The sequence below is a fragment of the Haematobia irritans genome, chromosome 2, assembly GCF_050003625.1.
Source record: "Haematobia irritans isolate KBUSLIRL chromosome 2, ASM5000362v1, whole genome shotgun sequence".
Taxonomy (NCBI): Eukaryota; Metazoa; Arthropoda; class Insecta; order Diptera; family Muscidae; genus Haematobia; species Haematobia irritans.
The window spans coordinates 71,444,751-71,462,205 of NC_134398.1; the positions used below are offsets into that span (position 1 = coordinate 71,444,751).

The following is a 17,455-nucleotide window of genomic DNA, read 5'->3' on the forward strand; positions in this document are numbered from 1 at the left end:
AAAAAAACAATATTTCTACCACACAACTACGTATGGATGTGTTATTGCATTAGTATTTGAATACATGTCAACGGAGTAGATGAAACTTTTCGTCTATTTGATTACTATTTTCGTCAATTTGACGACTTTTATTGTTGTCATATGTCTTGTAAGCCACTTTAAAAACAAACATGTGAACAAATGTTTGCTCAAATACTCGTTTGAGTTAAGTTAAATGTGGAGAGAGCATGAAATACCCAACAAAAATAACTTAGCTCTCATTAATAAAAGCTGTGTACAGTTATTTTAAAAACAAAACGTAGCAAGCGCATTTGGTTGTGTGCGTGTTTTTTTAGGTAGAGAAATAAACACACATCTACAGAACGTATGAATTTTATCATCACATTGAACACTGTTTCGTCCATTGACTATTGATTCGACTTTTAGGTGTTTCACTTTAGTACTAATGGAAAAATGTAAATTACAAACATCTATATACTATATACTATATACACCGTATATCGTTTTATGTTTTAGTTAGCATTGAGATTTTTGATACACATTTCAGAGAAAAGTGTGTTTCATCAATTTGAAGATTCTTTCATCGCATTGACGAAAACCAGCATCCTTGATACATCATGAAAATAAAACACTTAAAACTTTTGTCCAACTTCTATTAATATGTGTAATTCATATATTGGGACTTCATATAAACGAAATTAATTTAAATCAAATGTTAATTTTGGTTAACTTTCCCTGAATCGGGAAGAAAATAATTTCGTCTCATAGACAAAACTTGATCATCAATGTGACGAACTATGAAAAGAACAAAAATTAACAAAGTAATTTTGGTTGTGGAAATGTAATGGCATTAAAGTGACGGCGACTGCAGACTTACGGCCTTTTTAAGGAAACTTCAAAGGCAAATCGTGGTCATTTTGAGATCGCGTGTGGACGAGTCAACAGGTGGTAAGTATAGTGTGAAATAATATTCAATGTGAAGACTTGCTAGTGGAGTGTTATTGAGTGAAAGTGTCGCATAGTTCTACAGGCCTGTTATTGTACAAGTGGAATACACGTGGTAATACAAGGTCACCGGTTTACGTTGCACCACGTTATTCCCTGGGCATTAAATACGAACGGCCCGCAGTACATTTGACTTGTGTACTTATCAAGGTCACAGTCACTCTCGAACTCATTGACTTTGCCCCATATTTGACCTCTGTACCTATCAAAGTCACGCTCACCCTAAATCTTCACGATTCCATTTACCTTGCTCGATATCCCGTAGATCTTCGTTGTCTCTGCCTTACATTTGGCTTGTGTACTTATCAAGGTCACAGTCACTCCCGATCTTCACAATCTCACTGACTTTGCCCATATTTGACCTCTGTAGTTATCAAGGTCACGGTCACCCTAAATCTTCAGGATTCCATTTAACCTGCTCGCAATCCCCGTAGATCTTCGTTGTCTCTGCCTTACATTTGACTTGTGTACTTATCAAGGTCACAGTCACTCCCGATCTCACTGACTTTGCCCCATATTTGACCACTGTATTTATCAAGGTCGCAGTCACTCTAGACCTACCCGATCATTATCTTGGATATCAACGAATTCGCAGCCTAGGTGACGGGACTGAAGTATTTTGAGTTCCGGACGTTTGTTACTTTTTCCACGTTTACGACGTGTAGGTGACGTTTACATGGTCTATAACTTTCGACATTTGTAAACCTAAAAAAGTTTGATACAGACATCTCTGATTATTAAATTAAAAGCTTTTTATGAAGAAATTTTAACACATAAAAACTTGTTCGCAAAACTCACGAAATGTGAAGAACATTTCTTTAAAAAAATGAACATCGCACGAAAAATTTTTCTAAATATTTCATACATTCGAAAAAGTTCAAAACTCAATTAAATGTCATTGCTGCACACAAAAAATATTTTTGTCTTCAATCACAAAATTAATTGATCCCATTAATGTTTTAATTGAAATTTATTCAATCACAGAAATGATAGTATCAATCACCAAAGTCAATTAAAATATTAATTGGACCAATTAAAAAAATTGATGAGACAATTAAATTGTTACAACTAAATTATTACTTTTTGATAAACTTTTGATGTGTGGCAAATATTCAATATTACGTGAACAGTGCTCTTACACGCAGAGAAAAAATTGGTTTCTCACGATCATAATCGAAGAGAAAATTAATATGATTGAAGCTTTTTGTAGCAAACATGTAACATTCTCCAGACGACCATGTTCGTGACAATAAAAATAACATAGTTGTCTTCTAATATGTTTTGATCGTAATACTTGATACGTGAATACTGTTATCTTCTTAAATTTTATAGCTTTCAAGACAATTATATATTTCTCCCAATTAGAACAGTCTTTCATTTTTAAAGGACGTGCAAAAAATTAAATTCGGAGATACATGAGTACGTGAATCGAAATAAGATCCAGATATATGATATCTCAGATAAATATGTGCATTAAATATTATCCGATGAAAAACGACAAATTTCTATTTATATAGCTTAATTTCATTACTGGGAAACGAAATTTTAGACGAAAGAAGTTTTCATTTGTTGTAAAATTTGTTCTTTGAAGCCACAGAAAGTTTGTTGAAGGCAAACGGGTACCAACAACAAAAAAATATTTGTCCTTAAAGAAACATCTTTGCAAATAGGAGAAAACTTTGATCGTCTAAAATATCGTTTCGCAGGGATTTAATTATCTCTTTGTGTGCAAGCAAAGGAAGATGATCAAAAAATAAACTAGGTAGGATGCCTTCATTAGGACCATACCAAGGTGGCTCAAAAAATATTACAAATGGAGGAAAATCGGGAGATAATAGCAAGTTCTCGTTTCAACTTTCACCGATCGCTAAAGTAACGGATACTTTAAATAATAAAGGTAAAAATGAAACTAAGTCAAAATTATTCATTAATACAAATTTTCATATTCATTTTTATTTCTAAATACAATAAATTTTTAATGCAATGAAAATGGAAGTAAAATATAGTTCACTTCTACATAAATTCATGTATGGGTTGAAAAAATGTTTGGTTAAAAATAATGTGTTTTTGAATAGTTATCGTTAAAAACTATAGTATTCTATTTTCGATTTTTCGAATTTTTGTAAGAACACAATCATGTTTGAGAGAAAATGCTTCTAAACATGTAGTATTTGTTGAATCAACGTGCTTCTAAAAAGGAATAATCCATTTCCCCCGTCCAAAAGTAACATTATTCTGTTAAAACGTGTTTAAGGTGATTATATTCTTTCTCTGCGTGTGGAAATTCTCCCCATTGGAATTTGAAAACTAAAACCCATTTTTTTTTGGAAATGCTACATGCACAGAAAAAAACAATGCTTATTTAAAGCATATAAAGCTTATTTAAAGCATATAATTGTCCTTTTGAAAAGAGTTTTCTGGCAGAGAAATAAATTATAGAATTTGACACCACGATAATCATGTACCAGTTTTTCGAGACCATTCAACATTTTTGAAGTGAAAAGAGTATTTTTAGTATGGAAAGGGTTAAATAATTCTAATAATAATTGACAAAGTTGATCTTACCGTACTAGTTTGTCCGAATAAATTCAAAGGGTCCAGTCCTACATCATCTACGACATCTTAATTGTCTTTTATTGAGACAAATGTCATATGTGGCGTTCATTGAACTGCTTATGAGCCATGCGTCACATGCATCGATTTTAAATTTTCCCACATATTTCAATGCATTTTAAAGCGTCAATGTTGATGTCGATTAAATAAATTTGCATAAATACCATTAACATATCAGAATAACTGCGGCATGTTCTTAAAATTCATGAAAATCAATTGTACACGAATGGGATGGTTACGATAATAAATATTCCTGGTATCTTGGATGGAGTCGACTATGAACCAAATTGAAAATATGAATCCAATTTTTATACCCTTCACCACTACTGTGGTACAGGGTATAATAAGTTTGTGCACTGAAAAAAAAGCATACTCGGTTCCAAAGATTTTGTCTTTACTTTAAAAAATTTGGTATTGATTCCGAGCCAAAGAAGCGGAGAATACAAGTAAGGATACTTTTAAGACACAATTCTCTTTTAAATTTAGGTTTTGTGTACTTGCTTCTAGGAAGAAAATTTTAATTTTTCGCTTTCTCAGCTTTTTTTCTTCATATGCTATCAAAGTCCTTTAAAAACGAGTTAACGGTAACTTTATTTTCCAAATTAGGACTCGACTTCCAGTAGAAATTATGCTATGTTTGAAGTAAAAAACTTCTTTAAAATAAAGTTTTGAAAAACATGTCCTATATTTGAACGATTTTTTGCTTTGTAGTCAAGATGCAAAAAGACAACCAATTTAAAGACACTTTCATTAAATTTAAAGAATTTTTCTGAATTATTAAAGTCAAGTTGACCTTAGCCCAAACATTTTTTCTTTCATGTTATGATACCCATTTTTAATTCAAATCACTTAATTATAAGGACAATACGACTTCATTGAAAAGTTTATCGACTTTTGGAAAAGGAAAATAACTTTATTTTAGAGAAATGCGTCTTCTATGCTAAGCAAAATTTGTATTCGTATTTTAAAGACATGAAATCTTTGACCTCACGACAATATTTTTTTCAGTGTGCATTTGTATGTAACGCCAAGAAGGAAAAGTCTGAGACCCATCGTTTAGTATACCGATCGTCTTAGAATTAAATTCTGAGTCGATTTAGCGATGTCCGTCTGTCTGTCTGTCCGTCTGTCTGTCTGTCCGTCTGTCTGTCTGTTGGTGTATTTTTGTGTGCAAAGTACAGCTCGCAGTTTTAGTCCGATTGTCCTAAAATTTGGTATAGGGTCCTGTTTCGGCTCAAAGACGATCCCTATTGATTTTGGAAAAAATCGGTTCAGATTTAGATATAGCTGCCATATATATTTTTCACCGATCTAGTCATAATTGGCGTGTATATCAACCGATCTTCCTCAAATTCCGTACATCCGAATATTTTATGAGTCTCGAAAAACTTGCAAAATATCAGCCAAATCGGTTCAGATTTAGATATAGCTCCCATATATAGCTTTCGCCCGATTTACACTCATTTGCCCACAGAGGCTAATTTTTTGCTCCGATTTAGTTGAAATTTTGCACAGGGAGTAGAATTAGCATTGTAGCTATGCGTGCCAAATTTGGTTGAAATCGGTTCAGATTTAGATATAGCTCCCATATATAGCTTTCGCCCGATTTACACTCATATGACCACAGAGGCCAATTTTTTGCTCCGCTTTAGTTGAAATTTTGCACAGGGAGTAGAATTAGCATTGTAGCTATGCGTGCCAAATTTGGTTGAATTCGGTTCAGATTTAGATATAACTCCCATATATAGCTTTCGCCCGATTTACACTCATATGACCATAGAGGCCAATTTTTTACTCAGATTTAGTTGAAATTTTGCACAGGGAGTAGAATTAGCATTGTAGCTATGCGTGCCAAATTTGGTTGAAATCGGTTCAGATTTGGATATATCTCCCATATATAGCTTTCGCCCGATTTACACTCATATGACCATACACAGAAAAAAATTTCACGAAAATTTTTCCAATTAAAATCTTAATTGAGTTTTAAAAAATATTCAATTAAAAATTTAATTGATTCAACAAATTTTTTAATTGAAATAAAAATCAATCACACAAATTAATAGTATCAATTAAATATTTAATTGGATCAATTAATTTTTTAATTGACTGTCAATTAATTTTTTAATTGATACTATCAATTCTGTGATTGAAGACATTTCAATTAAAAAATTAATTGGATCAATTAATTTCGTGATTGAATCAGACATTTTTTTTTTTTGTGTGTAGAGTCCAATTTTTTACTCCGATTTAGTTGAAATTTTGCACAGGGAGTAGAATTAGCATTGTAGCTATGCGTGCCAAATTTGGTTGACATCGGTTCAGATTTAGATATATCTCCCATATATATGTTTTTCTGATTTCGACAAAAATGGTCAAAATACCAACATTTTCCTTGTTAAATCGCCATTGCTTAGTCGAAAAGTTGTAAAAATGACTCTAATTTTCCTAAATGTAATATATCGAGAGATAAATCATAAATAAACTTCTGCGAAGTTTCCTTAAAATTACTTCAGATTTAAATATTTCCCATATTTTTTTACTAAAATTGTATTCCACCCTAGTGCATTAGCCAACTTAAATTTTGAGTCTATAGATTTTGTAAAAGTCTATCAAATTCTGTCCAAATCGAGTGATATTTAAATGTATGTATTTGTGACAAACCTTTATATATAGCACCCAACACATTTGACGGATGTGATATGGTATCGAAAATTTAGATCTACAAAGTGGTGCAGGGTATAATATAGTCGGCGCCGCCCGACTTTAGACTTTCCTTACTTGTTTTTAATGAATTTTTGATTTTATCAATTCCCAAAAACAAAATTAGTGGCAATAGATAGCCTTAATACAAAAAGATAATTAACATCGTAAACAGATTACTTGGATCCAAAGTTTTTGACCTGCTCCTAAAGATTTTGGTATTGATTCCGAGCCAAAGATGAGTCTTCTTTAAAATAAGCATGTTTAAGGAGAAAATATAGCAATAAGTCTGGGTAAAAAAATTGAAATTATGATACTCAATTATCTCAATTACACAGAAAAAAATATCACCAAAATATTTCCAATTAAAAAGTTAATTGAAGTTGAACATTTTTTCAATTAATAAATTAATTGATACAATTAACTTTTTAATCATGATAGAAACATTAAGTTAATTAAGTCAATGATTGAAATTTTTAAAATGTTTTATTAAAAAATTAATTGATACTATTAGCTTTTTAATCAAATTCGGAAGACTAATTCAGTTAAAAAAGTGCTGATTTTTTTTTTACTTTTTTAATTAAAAATGTATTTCAAACAATCATTTGTTAATCCAAATAAAAACTCTAAGCCAATCTTACTAAGTAATTAAAAATAGTTACTTTTTTAATTAATAAATTAATTGCGTTTTGCAATCAACATCAATTAAATTTTTAATTGAATCAATTAAAAAATTAATTGAATTTTGCTGAAAAAATCAATTAATTTTTTAATCAAGATTTTTTTCTATGCCCAATTAAAACTGTGATTGATACTATCATTTTCGTGATTGAAGACATTTCAATTAAAAAATTAATTGGATCAATTAATTTGGTGATTGAATCAGAGAAAAAATTTTTTGTGTGTATCTAATTTTCGTTCCCGTTTGAGATATAGTAACAAAGTTATTTACGTATAAACAAAAAGACAAAATTTTAACAGATAATTCAAGTAAAAAATGTTTTCTTAATTAACCAAAAACTTCCAAATAAATCTTAGAGTCTATTAGAAGCTTGTTTATGTTTATAAAACCTCATTCACATTACACTTCCAAAATCCACTTTAACATTATTACAACTGTCATTTGTTATGATACAATGGGGATTTTAAATCGACTTTTAGTAGATTTCAAGCCTAGCTGAAGTAATCTGAATTAAATCAATGTTTTTTTACTTCAAGAAAAATTGGGCTTGGTTCAAAGAAAAATGACTGTAACGGAAGTATGCAACGGATTCGTGTAGTAAATTTAACGAAAACAATTATAAGCAAAGATTAGGAACATCAATTTGATTAAAGTTTTTTTATTAAAAAAATATCCTTAATATTGTGTAAATTGCTTGAAATTAGAGATGTGCACGTGAGTAATAGCTTACTCAAGCTCACTCACACTCACTACGGAAAATTCTTACTCACTCACACTCACGCACGATATTGTTTGGTAGGACTAACACTCATGCACACTCACGAAACGAAAATTTGTACTCACACACACTCACGCACGAAAATGTCGTGACTCACGAAAAATACCGTGACTCACGAAAATTTTTTTGAGTAATTTGCCTTAGCGAAGTGTCTGAAAACATGAGCATTATTAAAATCGAGAGCGTTATTACACTCTTCACATCCAAGGTGTCACTAAAATTGTAATTGAATTTTGCTCTTAAACGTTTTATGTTGGTGAGCGGGATTTTTTTCGTGACCGTAAATCTTTACTCACCCACACTCTCGAAGATAATATTTTCGTGACTCACGTACAACATTTGGGTTTGTTAATCACGCTCACGCCGTTGCCATGAGCGTGACTCACGACTCACGCGTGAGTCACGACAATTTCGTGTCAGTACACACCTCTACTTGAAATATAGGTTATATAATCGTTCATATTAGGTCAGTATTTTTTGACGTATTTAACAGGTTGGCTGATAAGTCCCCGGTCTGACACATAGATGGCGTCGCTAGTATTAAATGCATATTATTTTTATATAGTACCAACCTTCAAATGATTCCTGTCAAAATTTGACGTCTGTAAGTCAATTAGTTTGTGAGATAGAACGTCTTTTGTGAAGCAACTTTTGTTATTGTGAAAAAAATGGAGAAAATGGAATTTCGTGTTTTGATACAATACTGTTTTCTGAAGGGCAAAAACTTGGCTTGATAATGAGTTTCCGGACTCTGCCCCAGGGAAATCAACACTCCTGAGTCCAATCGACAGTCGGCTGAGTGGACAGCGACCGGTGAACCGTCTCCGAAGCGTGGAAAGACTCAAAAGCCCGCTGATAAAGTAATGGCCTCTGTTTTTTGGGATGCGCATGGAATAATTTTTATCGATTATCTTGAGAAGGAAAGACCATCAACAGTGACTATTATATGGCGTTATTGGAGCGTTTGACGGTGGAAATCGCGGCAAAACGGCCCCATATGAAGAAGAAAAAAAGTGTTGTTCCACCAAGACAACGCACCGTGCCACAAGTCATTGAGAACGATAGCAAAAGTCATGAATTGGGCTTCGAATTGCTTCCCCACCCACCGTATTCTCCAGATCTGGCCCCCACCGACTTTTTCTTGTTCTCACACCTCAAAAGGATGTTCGCAGGGAAAAAATTTGGCTGCAATGAAGCGGTGATCGCCGAAACTGACGCCTATTGTGAGGCAAAACCGAAGGATTATTACCAAAATGGTATCAAAAAATTGGAAGGTCGTTATAATCGTTGTATCGCTCTTGAAGGAAACTATGTTGAATAATAAAAACGAATTTTGAAAAAAAAACAAGTAAGGAAATTCTAAAGTCGGGCGGGGCCGACTATATTATACCCTGCACCACTTTGTAGATCTAAATTTTCGATACCATATCACATCCGTCAAATGTGTTGGGGCTATATATAAAGGTTTGTCCCAAATACATACATTTAAATATCACTCGATCTGGACAGAATTTGAGAGACTTCTACAAAATCTATAGACTCAAAATTTAAGTCGGCCAATGCACTAGGGTGGAACACAATGTTAGTAAAAAAATATGGGAAACATTTAAATCTGGAGCAATTTTAAGAAAACTTCGCAAAAGTTTATTTATGATTTATCGCTCGATATATATGCATTAGAACTTTAGGAAAACTAGAGTCATTTTTACAACTTTTCGACTAAGCAGTGGCGATTTTACAAGGAAAATGTTGGTATTTTGACCATTTTTGTCGAAATCAGAAAAACATATATATGGGAGCTATATCTAAATCTGAACCGATTTCAACCAAATTTGGCACGCATAGCTACAATGCTAATTCTACTCCCTGTGTAAAATTTCAACTAAATCGGAGTTAAAAATTGGCCTCTACGGTCATATGAGTGTAAATCGGGCGAAAGCTATATATGGGAGATATATCTAAATCTGAACCGATTTCAACCAAATTTGGCACGCATAGCTACAATGCTAATTCTACTCCCTGTGCAAAATTTCAACTAAATCGGAGCAAAAAATTGGCCTCTGTGGTCATATGAGTGTAAATCGGGCGAAAGCTATATATGGGAGCTATATCTAAATCTGAACCGATTTGGCTGATATTTTGCAAGTTTGTCGAGACTCATAAAATATTCAGATGTACGGAATTTGAGGAAGATCGCTTGATATACACGCCAATTATGACCAGATCGGTGAAAAATATATATGGCAGCTATATCTAAATCTGAACCGATTTTTCCCAAAATCAATAGGGATCGTCTTTGAGCCGAAACAGGACCCTATACCAAATTTTAGGACAATCGGACTAAAACTGCGAGCTGTACTTTGCACACAAAAATACATCAACAGACAGACAGACAGACAGACGGACAGACAGACAGACGGACATCGCTAAATCGACTCAGAATTTAATTCTAAGACGATCGGTATACTAAAAGATGGGTCTCAGACTTTTCCTTCTTGGCGTTACATACAAATGCACAAACTTATTATACCCTGTACCACAGTAGTGGTGAAGGGTATAAAAATATGTTTTTCTTTGTTAGACCGGGAACTTATCAGCCAACCTGTTAAAAGAAACAACAGCGAAAATAATTCCACCTTAATAGAAATCAATCGGAACACTGTGGTAACTGATAGAATTTATCGAATCGATTGGTTCCTCATTTAAGGTCATGGGTGTAAAATATTTACTATTAATGATAAGATTGTTTTGGTTGGACCTACATACGTACGTACTTATTTATGAGAATAATAGCAATCGGTCTATTGTTTACCAATTTGCTTAATATTGAGTATAAGGAATATGATTTCAGCGATATTCTCTTGGAAAAATTCCAAGAGAAATATTAACATATTTTAAACATTTATCATAATTGAGATTTTGGACTAAGGTGGTGATATCCCTTGTGAGCTTTAGTTATTGGTGGGGAAGTTCGTAGATGTGTTTATTAATTGGTGATGCTATAGGCCTCAACATTCGAGTTATTGATTTATGACGATGAAGATTTCTACTGTCAATTAGAGTGCCATTTGGCCATCTTTGTGAACACTTATTGCCTTCAAAAGTAGAATGGGATTGATTGAAGAGTAAACTGAATTTCTGCGTTAACTACTTGATGAATCGTGATATTGACTTCAAAACCGTGATATGTTTTGTGTTCGACATACCCAGCAACAAAAATTTGGAAGTTCTTGTAAGGCACAGCTTTAAAAGCACTTCCAAAAATGTTCTCTCAAAGATGTTCTTTATTTTAACTGTACAGGAAGTTCATTTGAGTCAATTTTTTATAACTCGCTTTTTTCATTATTTTAATGGAAAATTAAATTTATTTTTGTTTCAAATAGGTTAAAAACAGATTAGGAATTAAAAAAATGATACAAATTATTTAAATTTTGCCGAAAATAATGTTAAATCCAGTCTAGAAAACTTGCGAGTTTTTGAAAATATTTGATGTCAAACATTCCAGACAAGCGTAAGAAAGCATTAAAAATCATAAAAAATTATCAAATTTATTTATTTGTCAAAATATCACATATTTTCTTAATTCACATCCAAAACACTGAATTCGCATCACACCTTAAGAAGTTATGCAAATTCAGTGCAACGGCAGTTGAAATAGTGGACATCCGTCCTACACTGAAAAAAATATTGTCGTGAGGTCAAAGATTTCATGTCTTTAAAATACGAATACAAATTTTGCTTAGCATAGAAGACGCATTTTTCTAAAATAAAGTTATTTTTCTTGTCCAAAAGTCGATAAACTTTTCAATGAATTCGTATTGTCCTTATAATTAAGTGATTTGACTTAAGAATGGGTATCTTAACATGAAAGAAAAAATTTATAGGCTAAGGTCAACTTGACTTTAATAATTCAGAAAAATTCTTTAAATTCAATGAAATTGTCTTTAAATTTGTTGTCTTTTTGCATCTTGACTACAAAGCAAAAAATCGTTCAAATATAAGACATGTTTTTCAAAACTTTATTTTAAAGAAGTTTTTTACTTGAAACGTAGAATAATTTCTACTGGAGGTCGAGTCTGAATTTGGAAAATAAAGTTGTCGTTAACTCGTTTTTAAAGGACTTTGATAGCATATGAAGAAAAAAAGCTGAAAAAGTGAAAAATTAAAATTTTCTTCCTAGAAGCAAGTACACAAAACCTAAATTTAAAAGAGAATTGTGTCTTAAAAGTATCCTTACTTGTATTCTCCGCTTCTTTGGCTCTGAATCAATACCAAATTTTTTAAAATAAAGACAAAATCTTTGGAACCGAGTATGCTTTTTTTTCAGTGTATGACAAGTCCATGTTAAATTCATCGCTTCTGCGCCAAATTTGAACCACTTCCGGATCCGAAAAGAACATTTTCACTACTGCGACGCTTTTTTTACTGGGTATCCCAGCAAAAAAATTTGGAAGTTCTTCTTAAGGCACCACTTTAAAAGCACTTCCAAAAATGTTCTCCCAAAGATATTCTTTATTTTAAGTGCACAGGAAGTTCATTTGAGTTCATTTCTTATAACTTGCATTTTTCATATTTTTAATGGGAAATTTAAAATTTTATTGTTTCAAATGGGTTAAAAACAGATTAAAAATTATTAAAATAGTGCAAATTATTTAAATTTTGCCGAAAAAAATGCTAAATCATTTCTAGAAAAATTGGGAATTTTTGAAAATATTTGATGTCAAACGTTCCAGACAAGCGTTATAATGCATTAACAAGTAAAGGGTGATTCTTTTGAGGTTAGGATTTTCATGCATTAGTATTTGACAGATCACGTGGGATTTCAGACATGGTGTCAAAGAGAAAGATGCTCAGTATGCTTTGACATTTCATCATGAATAGACTTACTAACGAGCAACGCTTGCAAATCATTGAATTTTATTACCAAAATCAGTGTTCGGTTCGAAATGTGTTTCGCGCTTTACGTCCGATTTATGGTCTACATAATCGACCAAGTGAGCAAACAATTAATGCGATTGTGACCAAGTTTCGCACTCAGTTTACTTTATTGGACATTAAACCAACCACACGAATGCGTACAGTGCGTACAGAAGAGAATATTGCGTCTGTTTCTGAGAGTGTTGCTGAAGACCGTGAAATGTCGATTCGTCGCCGTTCGCAGCAATTGGGTTTGTGTTATTCGACCACATGGAAGATTTTACGCAAAGATCTTGGTGTAAAACCGTATAAAATACAGCTCGTGCAAGAACTGACGCCGAACGATCTGCCACAACGTCGAATTTTCAGTGAATGGGCCCTAGAAAAGTTGGCAGAAAATCCGCTTTTTTATCGACAAATTTTGTTCAGCGATGAGGCTCATTTCTGGTTGAATGGCTACGTAAATAAGCAAAATTGCCGCATTTGGAGTGAAGAGCAACCAGAAGCCGTTCAAGAACTGCCCATGCATCCCGAAAAATGCACTGTTTGGTGTGGTTTGTACGCTGGTGGAATCATTGGACCGTATTTTTTCAAAGATGCTGTTGGACGCAACGTTACGGTGAATGGCGATCGCTATCGTTCGATGCTAACAAACTTTTTGTTGCCAAAAATGGAAGAACTGAACTTGGTTGACATGTGGTTTCAACAAGATGGCGCTACATGCCACACAGCTCGCGATTCTATGGCCATTTTGAGGGAAAACTTCGGAGAACAATTCATCTCAAGAAATGGACCGGTAAGTTGGCCACCAAGATCATGCGATTTGACGCCTTTAGACTATTTTTTGTGGGGCTACGTCAAGTCTAAAGTCTACAGAAATAAGCCAGCAACTATTCCAGCTTTGGAAGACAACATTTCCGAAGAAATTCGGGCTATTCCGGCCGAAATGCTCGAAAAAGTTGCCCAAAATTGGACTTTCCGAATGGACCACCTAAGACGCAGCCGCGGTCAACATTTAAATGAAATTATCTTCAAAAAGTAAATGTCGTGGACCAATCTAACGTTTCAAATAAAGAACCGATGAGATTTTGCAAATTTTATGCGTTTTTTAAAAAAAAAGTTATCAAGCTCTTAACAAATCACCCTTTATATACAGCACTAAGTTCGGCCGGGCCGAATCTTAAATACTCACCACCATGAACCAAATATTAGGGTTTCCTTTGAAATTTCAGGAGGGCTTGAGGACTTGAGGACACTTCCCGAAGATAAATTTAAAGATTTCACCTATGAGAACTATATCATATTCTGGATTTATAAGAACCATTTTTGTTTGAGTTTTAGAGGAATCATTAACATCTCTTGTAAGTGTGCAAGAAAATTATAAAATAACGTCTTGATTTGAAATCTTAAATCTGTAGAAGTAAAATCTGGAAATATTACATTGAGTTTCAAGCAATTTTCATGATCAGTGCGCCTTCTACACCCTCAAGAAGTCAAGTCGGTCTATATGGAGGCATTACCAAATGGACCGATAAAAACTTAATCCGATACACGTTTTTGTGAGCCTAAAATACCAGAATATTTACAATTTCTGGCAAGTCAGATAAAAACTACGGTTTCTAGAAACCCAAGGAATTAAATCGGGAGATCGCTCTTATGGGGGCTATACTAAAATATGGACCGATACTCACCGTTTTCGGCACACCTCTTTATGACCCGAAAATACCTCTAGATTTCCAATTTCAGGCAAATAGGATTCTAGAAGCCCAAGAAGTAAAATCGGGAGATCGGTCTATATGGGGTCTATACCAAAATATGGACCGATACTCACAATATTTGGCACACGTATTTGTGGTCCTACAATACCTCTAGATTTCCAATTTCACGTAAATTGAATAAAAACTGCGGTTTCTATAAGCCCAAGAAGTACACAGAAAAAAAAGTGTCTTGTAAATTTAAGGACCATTTTGACTTCCACATAGTTCAACAAATTTACTGTAATATAGTTCATTTTTCGTAACCACAACGAAAATTAACTTAGCTAAAGGAAAACTTATAAAAATTCAGTAAATGTTTTTTAGTTCACTAACTACGAAATGGGAAGGATTTTTCCTTAAATAAATTTCCAACACAGTAGTTAATGCATCGTTGATTCTATTATAAAAATACATGGGCAATATAAAAATCTTACTACGAAATGTAGACAATTTACTAAGAAAAAATTTTGTATGGAAAAAATTTTTTGTAGTAAAAATTAACTTAACGACATTACCGATTCGTATGATGGCTACCTACAGATTATTTCCCTTTTTATTACAAGTTGGAGTGTTTTTCCTCACATTGAAAATTGTAGATAAAGTAGAATAAAAAGTAGTTAATATAATCCTTGCCGGGTGTATATCATTTTTTATAGATTCCTCATAGATTTGGTATATATTTTACCTTAACTTATAGATAGAATTCAAACTAATCAATAAACGTGCTACTGGAAAATGTGAGTGCATCATGTGAGGGAGTTTTTAAGAGACATTTTGTGTATATCTCGTATGATTGTTTGTGTTTGTTATTGCGTCATTTATGCTGTTGTTGGTTGTTTTGATTCTAGAGACAATGGAATGTTCCTTGTGTGTTGTTGGTATCTTTTGTGGTGAGAGTTGTTTTCTTGCAATAGCGAGATCAGAAAGGGATCGTGTGTGTGTGTGGGTTGTTTTTCTTTACGGAGTTGTTTTTCTTTATGGCTATTTGTGTCTTTGAGTTTTATTGTTGCATTCAGTTATGTTGATGCATTTATGAAGTGCACACGTGGTTTTAATTTTGCAAAATTGTACGTGAGGTATTGGTGATTATTAATGAAAATACATTTATTTCGAAACATTTTATAAACTGAGAAGTGAATGATGTGATGTTAGAATAATCAGAAACGCTTTTTATTGATAAAAAACAAATAACAGATTAAGGAACTGTATATTTCTGTTAATAGTTTAAAATTAGTGCGGATTTTTAATAGATTTACATAAAAAATATACAACATGAGTGGTAATAGGATGATCTATATTTATTCTACATCTGGATCACAGGTTGGAGATGCAACCATGTTTTTGAATCTATATTTTTTATGTTACAGCAATTCCTACAGGTGAGTACTAAGTTCGAGTTTAGACGCTAAAAATAAAAATAAATTACTAAGAAAAGTGTAAAATTGTACGTCTTCCGATACAAATTTAAATATAACTTGATGGAGAATAGCCCAAACCAAGTTTTTTATAAAGATTATTTTTTTATAATGGATTATTAAAGAAAACGTATCATGAAAATTGCGATGACAATTGGAAATTATGTCTAATTTTTTTTTTTTCATTTTTTATTTCAAATATATTCTGAGAATAATTTCAAAAACGTCCCATTAGTCCATGGATATGATTTCAATAATGTACCAACTGGATGGATTTTTCAATGTGGTAAGTTTTCTATAAACGGTATTTTGTCCGTTTTTAATAAAACTAAAATTTAAATTTATTAAAAATTATTATTTTCACTTGCAGGTAAACAGGTCTTGTAATGGTATTTTTTTGAATATTCTTACTGTTTAATGCTAATTAAGCTGATATCCTTATTGGCTCTAGGAAACACTCTTGAAAACCGTAAGTTAAAAATCAATATGAACGATAGAATTTGATAATATTTTTCTTATATTTTGTATAACTTTGCAATTTCAGATGCTTATAAGACAAATCCGTCCAACAAAAGTTAACCAAAATCGATGAAATTGGACAATTCAATATATCTTTTATCTGGATAGAAAACATGGAAATTTAAATTAATTAGTTTAGTCCTAATAACGTAGAATATTACTCTTTTGAAGAAGCAATTACTAACTACCGACAAGTAACTGCATCCAACGTACTAATAAAAATATTTCCTTTATTGTATATCATAAACCATAGTTTTGTGTAATATAATAATAATTTTTTGGAATAAAATACTGGTGGTTATAGAAAATTGACTTGTTTTGTACGAAAAATGTATTAGTTGTATACAGGCTTGTTGTACCTTTGATTCCTCAATTTCTCTACTTTTTTGAAAATTATACCGACAAACAGTTTATTTCAAACCAATTTCTTAATACAGGTTTCCCAAAAAATTGTTCATTTTTCCGGATAGCAGGAATATTTTGAATGAGTTTAACTATATTCTTCCCACAGCATAGTAATAATGAACTAAAATACGATGCAATACATGAACTAATTTATAAGAAAATCATGAACTTATCTAGATGAAAAAAATCTTTGGCGCCAAATCATGGTCATTCTTACTATCGGTTAGTTCATTTTTCATAAAAAATAGTAAACTTTTTTTTCGGTGTAAAATCGGGAGATCGGACTATATGGGGACTATACCAAAACATGGACCGATACTCACGATTTTTTGAAACACCTCTTTATGGTCATAAAATACCTCTAGATTTCAAATTTCAGGCAAATTGGATAAAAACTACGATTTCTATAAGCCCAAGACCCGGTCAAAATTTGGTCAATATAAACTTGACGTATTTCTTTTAATTTTGCATTTAAAAAACCTGAATACCCCTCATTTTGAAGGTGTGTGTGTAGAATGTTGCTCCTATTTTGATTTTGGAATTCACTCTTCAGTTGTCAAGATGCCGTCCAAGCAAGAAGAGCAGCGTATCAAAATTTTGCTCGCGCATTGCGAAAATCCGAGCTAATCGCACGCAAAGCTGGCAAAATCGCTAAAAGTTGCCA

The 17,455-nt window shown here is 32.6% G+C and overlaps 1 long non-coding RNA gene across 1 annotated transcript; it reads left to right on the plus strand.

Annotated features, from left to right (window-relative positions):
* The first annotated feature begins 16,042 nt into the window (after positions 1–16,042).
* Positions 16,043–16,501, plus strand: LOC142223103 (uncharacterized). Its single transcript, XR_012718566.1, has 3 exons — positions 16,043–16,153; positions 16,238–16,336; positions 16,412–16,501. It is a non-coding gene; the product is annotated as an uncharacterized LOC142223103 (long non-coding RNA).
* The last annotated feature ends 954 nt before the right edge of the window (positions 16,502–17,455 follow it).